Here is an 8914-nt window from a genome sequence, read left to right on the forward strand (position 1 = left end):
CCCTCTGCCAGGACACAAATTTAGAGGGAAAAAATGTTAAAATCCCTACACCACCAGCCACACTTCCCAGTGAGAAGGGTTGGAACACTCTGGCCCCCAGCATTTCCCCAGCAGGCAGGTTCACAAAGGTGCTGGGAGCTAAGCTGTGCCCTCCGAGGGAACAGAGCCAGCCTCCCTTCAGTGGGAGAAGGCGAGGCCTCAGCTGTAGCCCCGGGTGCCTGCGGTGGCCCAGGGCACGGCCATGGCTGTCAATGTGTTGGGCTGCAGCACAGGGCAGGCCAGAGCTCAGCAGCCTCAGCAGAGCCCAGGGCCGTGGCCCTTCCCTGCCGGGGCCCGAGCCTGGCCCGGCCCGGCCCGGCCTGAGCAGCCCAGACTGGCCCAGGGGATGGGCTGCGCCGCCCGCTGTGCCCACAGGCTGGGCCCAAGGCTTTGCAAGAGGCTTTCTCCCAGCTTGGCAAAACCTCGGCCAAGTGTCCCTGTGCTGTGCTGAGAAGAGTAAAAAACCCCCTCAAATTTAACCCTGCTGCCCACTGCATGAGGGGTCCCTGCACACCTTAGGAGAGACCATCAATACTCCTTTGTGCCTCATGAGGGATCCCTGCACTCCTCAGCAGGGAACCCAAAATATCCCAGTGTACCTCGTGAGGTCCAGGCCCAGCTGATCACCCAGAAGGAAATGTGCCCTCAGCCCAGGGATGCTCAGCATAGGCTCCCCCACCCCCTCGGGGCCCCGCCGCTGGTCACAGCAGCCCCTGCTCCTGGGCATGGAGCTCAGCCAGTGCTGGTGCCGGGTGGGCTTTGCTGCTGCTACCACTTGGACATAGTTGTGAAAACTCCAACGCTTTATTTGAACATAAAATATGGGCCAATACCTGCCCTGCCAGACAAGGGCTGCCCACCTTCAGTCCTGGCCGGGGAACAGGACCAGGGGGCTCAGGAGCAGAGGGACACATTGTGGAGGGGTGGGTTTTGGAATGGACTCATGGATGGTGATGCAGACACGGCAGGGCAAATAGGGGCGGAAGTGAAGACCTGGGATAAATGATCAGGTTCTCATTGCCTCTGTTTTTCGGCTCGTCTTCTGGAGATGCACAGGAACACCTGTGAAGAGAGGAGGTGGCTGAGGCCCCAGCTGCCAGGGGCACACAGGGACCCTCCTGCACAGCAGGGCCCAGAGCTGGCAAGGCTCCCCAGCACGGCTGGAGCTGCTGGCACAGGCCTGCAGGGACGGCTCTGGGCAGGGTCCCTGGCCAGGAGCGGGCCCCAGAGCGCCTCTGCCTCTCAAGGGCAATCTCAGCCCTGCTCTTTCTCCTCCCCACCTCCCTCTGCCTCTGCCCCGTGCCCCTGGGGCTGCTCTTGGCCAGGCAGCCTCAGTGGGAGCCAGCACTGGCTGCAGCCCCAGCAGGCCCCCCAGGACAAGGCCCAGCAATTAGGAGGCCAATGGAAGCACTGGGCAGCAGCAGAACCCTCAGCAGAGTTATTTGGAGAATCATGGACTGGCCACAACTCCATGGCGGCCTCCCTGCGAATGTTTCCTGTCTGCATTAGATTTTCATAAGCAGCTGTTTCAGGGAAAGATGAAGAAAACACTCATCATTTTCTCTTGCAGTAAAAATTAATTTGGACCCAGCATAAGATGAAGATAAACTCCAAAAAAAGCAGGCCTGCCAGTAACCCTGCCCAGCAGCCTGCTCCCTTACAGAAGCCCCTTCCGAGGCCCTTCTGGGCATCGGGAACACGTGTTGTGGTGCTGGCTGCATCTGTGGGAGCAATGGGGAGCGTGAGCCTGTGCTGTGCTGCACTGCTGAGCTGGCAGCAAGGTGGGTACGGGCAGGACGTTCTCTGTTTCCCCCAGAGCTGGGGCCTGCAGGCACCTTGCCGCCCCTGGGCACAGGCTGTGCCACCCAACAAAGCCCAGCAGGCCGGGAGGAGAGCCCGGGGGCAGCGCAGCTGCTTGGGCAGTGGCTGCTGCCAGGGACACGGGCCAAAGCCATCCCTGAGCAGCCACTGCCACCCCTGGCCCTCCCTGCCCCGTGACAGCTCCCCCAGCCCCAGGGGACAGGCTCAGGCCCTGTCAGGACCCAGCGCAGCCCCTGCTCAGTCGGGAGCCAGGGCTGCCTCTGGCCCTGGGCCGGCGGCAGGGCTCCCGCTCGGGGCTGCTCCTGTGCCTTGGGCCTCTGGGCACTCAGGGCCAGCTCCGCAGCAGCTGCAGCGGGAGGGACGTTGCTGCACCAGTCCCGTTTCCCCGGGGCTCTGAACCAGCTCCAGAGGCCTGGAAGCCCAGGCGCCTCCAGCTTTGGCTGCTGCCGGGCTGGGCAAGGGCAGGCCCTGGGGGAAGAGCTGCTGCCACACAGCCCCACCCAGGGCTGAGCCCGGCACAGCAATTACCTGCTGTGCCTGTGCCTGTGGCTGCCATCGCCTTCCTTCCTGCAGCTGGGGCTGCCAATGAGCCACTGCTTCCTTGGGGAAACACCTCCTTCAGCCCTGCCTTTTGGTCCATCACTTGAGAAACAAAAAAGGACAGTTGGGTCAGATGGAACAATTCCCCATTTCTTTGCTGGCATCTTCAGGGCAGCATGCTTATCAAAAATGGGGAAAGGATTTACAAAGTATCTGGGCTTTTGTGGCTGGGCGAGGGCTCTCCCTTCCCCAGACAGCTGCCAGCGCTGAGCAGAAATCATGAGGGGATCATGCAGGGCATGGGCAGACACGTGCATGGTTCTGTGCTGGCACCTGCAGCGCTGCCTCCTTGGCCAAGCTTTGGGCCCTTGAGCCGGCAGCTCTCCCCGGGGAAAGGCCTTGACCTACCCTCAGCATCTCCCAGAGACTCAATCCTGAATGTGGGTTCGGAAGCCAGATCATTTTCACCAGCCGGGTTAGCTGCAAAGAAAGGCAGGACAGAAGAGCTGCTGTGACACTGTTGAAGATTCTCCTTCAGGCCTGAGTGGCAGTGAGGGCACTTGGGTGATTGGTGCCCTCCAAGGCACTCCCTCAGCTCTGCCTCCCACTCAGGAGCAGGGGCAGGGGGAGCACGTGCCTGCAGTGGCCCCACACTGGGATGGAAGGAGCCCCTTGCGGGGCAGTCGGGGCATAAAGGACTCCCTGGAGCTGCCAGCTGCTCTAAAGCCAGCCCCAGGCAGGGCCAGGGCTTGGCAGTGGCAGCAGGAGCAGCTCAGGCTCCCTGGGGCTGGCAAAGGAGCTGCCAAAGGCTCAGCCCCGGGGCACAGCCCTGGGCCTGGCCCCTTCCGTCTCTGCCCTTCTCCCTGGCTGCACAGAGCACATGGAAGGACACACACTGGCATTGCACACGGGAGGAAGATGGACAGCTAAATGCCTCCACTGACAGCAATCCTGTGGGATCCTTCAGAGCTCCAGAATGGAGCAGGGCAAGTTTTCCTGAACTGATCAACCTTCAGAGGAACTTAAGGGAAATGCCACTTGACTGAGCTCTTGCCACATGGACACTGATTATTCTGTCAGGAAATGTACTTTGAGAACTTGCCTCCAACATCTGGCAAGGTCTTCAAACCACCATTCACCAGTGTTTCCAAGTGATCTAAGTCGTGATCCCAATCTAAAAGGGAGCAGAGATCAGAACCATTTCCATGGTGTGCTGGGATCCCTTTCTGCCTTAAGGAACTGGGCACTGCAAGGGGGTTGGGTAAGGCTGTGGGAGCCTGTGCCTCCTGATCACTCTCCAAACTCTTCCCATGCCTTTTGCAACATCCCTGGAGGGGCTGCTGGAGCAGCCCAGGGCCCTGGGCCTCCCTCATTCCCACACAGGAACCCCTCACTAAATGCTTGGGGAAAACTGCAGCAGGCAGTGCCACAACTATCCCTCCCTACCTCTGTCCCTCCCTCCTGCTTGCCCACCTGCCCATGGAACAGCTCCCACAGCCCAAGGGCACATATCCAGGCTCTCTCAGGACACACTGGAGACTTGATCTCCCCTACTCTGGCGTTTCCTCACCATGGGCACCCCATGCAGTCACTCCCAGGTTTCAGGAAGTGTCTCCCACAGAGGGACCCCAGCAGGACTGCTCAGTACCCGAGTGCCCTGAGCCTGCTCGGGATAATTCCCCTGGGCTGTGCCAGTCTTGTCCGGGCTGTGCCCGCACTGCCAGGCTGCAGAGAGGGCAGCTGAAGCCTCAGCAGGGCTCAGGCCCAGAGGCACAGCAATTTCCTCCTGGGACTGTGCCTGGCATCGCCTCTCTTCCTTCAGGAAATGCCACCTTCCACAGAGCCTCTCTGTTCATCCCTTGAGAAAGGAAGAGGCACAGCTAGATCAGATGGAATCATTATGCACTGGGGAGGTGGCCTCTTCAGGAGGCAACACATGTCCCAGTCATGCATAAGGATCAGGAAAATCCTGATCCCTCCAGTGCCTTGGGGCTGCCTATGGCCCTCCCTCCTCCAAGAAGCCACCACTCCGGATGTGCCTGGGGATTGGGAAATTGCAGAGGATTTCAGGCCAGTGGTGCAGTTTGGGCTGCCTGTCAGCTAATGCCAAATGCCTTCCTGAAGGGGCTGGGCAGAAGCTGAAGCCAGGACAGGCTGGGAAACAGCCCTGCAGGGCGTGAAAGCAGCAGCAGGACAGCGAGGCTGCCATGGATCCCTTCCCGCTGTGCCGGGCACGGCGTGTCCAGATGTGCAGCCAAAGTCCCCGGCTGCTGAGTCCCAGGGGAAGGCAGAAGGAAATGGAAATGCTCTCACCATGCCCTTTGTGCAGTTCTGTCACGATTTGTTTCAGGATGTTGTTTGGCTCGTGGGGTTTCCTCTGTCCTTTGCCTTTGCTCTTCCCCCTCAGAGGACCTTAAGAGAAAGTAGTTCCGTTTCCCAGGAATGGATCCCACAAAAGCAGGGCTCAGCCTGTGGGGTCAGCAGGAGCACACTACTCACCCCTGCCATGGGAGCTGGGCTTCCGTATAGGAATCAGCAAAGGAACAGGAAAAGTCCTCCCTGCAGACACATCTGTAACACAAGAGCCACAGAAGCTTCTGTCACCTGGTTCCTGCCTAGTTGTCAACAATTATTCCTTGGTGGCACACTGAGAACATACCTGCAGGAGACCCAAGGGCTTCAAAACTTTATGCAGTCAAGCTAATGGAGAAGCCTTCCGAGCAACCTCAGCTAGATCGGAGCACAGATGAGAACATTTTTCAGGGTTGTGCTGGGATCCCCTTCTGCCTCAGGGAACAGGGCACTGCAAGGGGGTTGGGTAAGGCCGTGCGAGCTGGATGTCAATGGACATGGCCAAATCTGCACAGGGGCCTTAGGAACTCTGGGCTGGCTCCTGCTCCTTCTTTCCCTGCCCTTTGCAACATCCCTGGAGGGGCTGCTGGAGCAGCCCAGGGCCCTGGGGCTCTCTCCCACTCCCACACCTGAAACTCTTGCTAAAGCACTGGGGAAAACTGCAGCAGGAGTGCCACAACTAACCCTCTATCCCTCCATCCCTCCTGCCCTTTTCTCCCTCCCTTTCTACCTTCTTCTGTCTCTCCATCTCTCTTTTCCCCTGGGACACATCCCACAGCCCAAGGGCACATAGTCAAGCCCTCTCAGGACACACTGGAGCCTTGCTCTCCCCCTCGGCCCTTTCCCCACCATGGGCACCCTGTGCAGTCGCTGCCAAGTTTCAGGAAGTGTCTCCCACAGAGGGACCCCAGCAGGACTGCTCAGTACCCGAGTGCCCTGAGCCTGCTCGGGATAATTCCCCTGGGCTGTGCCTGACTTGTCCAGGCTGTCCCTGCATTGCCAAGCAGCAGAGAGGGCAGCTGAAGCCTCAGCAGGGCTCAGGCCCAGAGGCACAGCAATTACCTCCTGGGACTGTGCCTGGCATCGCCTCTCTTCCTGCAGCAGAGGCTGGCACAGAACCACTGCTTCCTCCGGGAAACGCCGCCTTCTGCCCAGCCTCTCCATCCACTTCTGGAGAAAGGAAGAGGGACAGCTGGATCAGGTGGGGCTGTTCCCCACTGGGGAGGTGGCGTCTTCAGGAGGGAATGCTTGTCAAAGATATGGCTAAGAATCAGGAAATCCCTATAAACTTTTTGGGTAGGCCAGGGCCCTCCCTTCTCCAAACTGGTGCCCTTTCTGTTCTACCCGGCGACTGGAAAATTGCAGGGGATCTCAGGCCTGTGGTGTAGCTGGGCAGCCTGTCAGCTGATGCCAAATGCCTTCCTGCAGGGGCTGGGCAGAAGCTGCATCCAGGCCAGGCTGGGAAACAGCCCTGCAGGGCGTCAAAGCAGCAGCGGGGCAGTGAGGCTGCCATGGATCCCTTCCCACTGTGCTGGGCACGGAGTGTCCAAATGTGCAGACAAAGCCCCTGGCTGCTGAGTCCCAGGGGAAGCATGAGGGAAATGCACCCACCTTCTCCTGCCTGCTGCATTTCCTTCAGCATTTGCCTCATGTTTTCGGATGGCTCATGGGGTTTCTGGTGTCCTGTAGCTTGGTCCTTTCCCCTCGGAGGACCTTAGAGCAACATAGTTCCATTTCCCAGGAATGGATCCCACAAAAGCAGGACTCAGCCTGTGGGGTCAGAAGGGACACACTACTCACCCCTGCGATGGTTGCCAGGCTTCTGTGTAGGGATCAGCAAAGGAGCTGGAGAAGTCCTCCTGGCAGACTCACCTGTAACACAACAGCCACAGAAGCTTCTGCCATCTCTGCTGATCTGCACGGGCACCACTGAGCCACAGGAGCGGTGAGGGGATCGCGCAGATCGAGGGCACACACATGCCTGGTTCTGTGCTGGCACCTGCAGCGATGCCCCCCTGGCCCAGATTTGGGCTCTGAGCTGGCAGCTCTCCCAGGGGAAAGGCCTTGACCTACCCTCAGCATCTCCCAGAGGCTCCGTCCTGGACGTGGCTTGGGAAGCTACACCACCTTCAGCAACATGTACAGCTGCAAAGAAAGGCAGGACAGATGACCTGTAAATCCACCAACAGAAACACCAGCCAAACCGCACTAAAAAGTCACCACTACTCCTTGGAGTAAAATAGACTGATGCATGTTAATACCTAAGCTTGTAAGCTGTAAAACCGATTGTTATGAGAAGTAAAATGTTTTATTTTAAACTGTATTATTCATGAGGTTGTTTTAAGTGAACTGAATATTTAGAGTATGATATGCAAATTTATTTCAAAAAATAAAATATTTTAGTGCTTTTGTTATAACAGAGAAAATAAATAGAATTAAAAGCTAATGAAACACTGTAAAGAATATATTAGAACAATAATATGATTCGTGAAAAATCTGAAAAAATTAAGTATATAAGATACAAACCAGATTTAGGTTCCAAGAAACACTAAAAGTAAAATTGAATCAGATAGGATATATCAAAAGCCGTTAGATATTTAATAAGGATCAAATTAAAGTAAAAGAAAAAAAGCCAAGTATAGCTGAAAGAGAAGTGTACAGACTAATTACAACTTTAGAGCTAAAATGTCAAAGAAATAAAACTATAACAACTAGAAATAAGCAGATGCTATCCTAAATCCTGAAAAACAATTTAAAAGGCTCTTATAAATCTTATGAAGTAAATACTGAGAATGAGACGGATGACATCAGTGACAAGATCCCAAGGTGTAAGCTCTGCTACCAAGAAGATACACATCTTGGCCCTTTGGCTGCAACCCAAAGGGGCTTTGAGAGAGGTAGAGAGTTAAAATTGCAGAGAATTATTGTCACTGTATTAGTCATCCAAGCCCAAAAAGAATGAGCCATATGCACGCTCCCAAGTTAGTGTAGTACGCTATAATTTTAACAAATTCTGAATGTTCGCTATGAGTAGTAAAAGACACTGGAATAAAGAAAATGTGAAATATAGCAAAAAGAATAAAATGGCAAAATTTGTAAGCAATATATTAAAACTTTTTGTTCTGTAAGAGATACAGAAGAAATAAATCCTGAGAGCAGAATAAAGCAAATTGCTCAAGAATTAAGAAAACAAGAACATGAGACAGTTATAAAGACGCATTTTAGCAGGCAACATAAGAAAACATGAAAAACTTATTTTACAAATATTACCAGCCTTAAACCACTATGGAGTCAAATTATATCTAAAGTATAATAAGCACATGCATTGATATAAAAAATATAATTGACAATCCAAATAAAAGAAATTAAAGATTTAGAATCATCTATTTTATGAGAAGAGCTGTTAATTTTATACCCTGACTAGTAGTATAAAAGCGTAGTTGTTAAGTTTTATAAATACTAAATATAAAATTAAAAAATAAGTAAGCTTTGTCAAAGTGTATCCTAAAAGTAGAAATTTAATAAATTAATATAGAAAGGGAGGGATTCTGATAGATTGCATGCACAAATTCATGCTGAGACTACAGTAATCTCGCCTAATGAAAATCCTAGCATACCAAAGGAGGGTTCCGGGCAACCAATATGCACCAAAATCCTAGCCTGAATATTCGTCCCCAGAAATGCTGATTCCAGAAGATTATTTCTCTGACCAAACCTCAGCAATATGCTTTCGATATGCATCATCTATAAGATAAATGTGTGCCTCCTAGAATGTATATTGCAGGAGATTTTTCTCTAAGAAAGTGAATTATTTACCAGTTTTGGGGAAACTCTCAGCAAGAGCTGCAGCAAGAAAGGAAAAACTACATGAATATGCAAAAAGGATAAGATCAACCATAAGAAAGCAGAACAACACCTGCCCCCCACAACCCTTGGAGCTTGGAAATGTACAGAAACACTTTGTGAGAGCTGTCCCTTCGTGATGCACAGGGGAGAGAAATGCCCCACCTGTCTCACCTGACGCTGTTAGCCTGGTTCAGGGCCAATCTGATATTTGCTTCTGGACTTTCTACGACTGTATTTTAATTATGGAATAAATTCTCTTTACTAATCAAAAAAAGCTAATGCATTTAAAACATGCAGGATTCCTGGGCCCCTCATC

General features: G+C 53.5%; 1 long non-coding RNA gene across 1 annotated transcript; it reads right to left on the reverse strand.

The window, feature by feature from the left end:
- Nucleotides 1-4616: 4616 nt before the first annotated feature.
- On the reverse strand, nucleotides 4617-5912 carry LOC135287455 (uncharacterized). The gene is made up of 4 exons (XR_010351138.1): nucleotides 5815-5912; nucleotides 5060-5130; nucleotides 4900-4971; nucleotides 4617-4812 (listed from the first exon to the last, which is right to left on the reverse strand). It is a non-coding gene; the product is annotated as an uncharacterized LOC135287455 (long non-coding RNA).
- Between the last annotated feature and the right edge of the window lie 3002 nt (nucleotides 5913-8914).

This window comes from Passer domesticus, chromosome 29 (genome assembly GCF_036417665.1).
Source record: "Passer domesticus isolate bPasDom1 chromosome 29, bPasDom1.hap1, whole genome shotgun sequence".
Taxonomy (NCBI): domain Eukaryota; kingdom Metazoa; phylum Chordata; class Aves; order Passeriformes; family Passeridae; genus Passer; species Passer domesticus.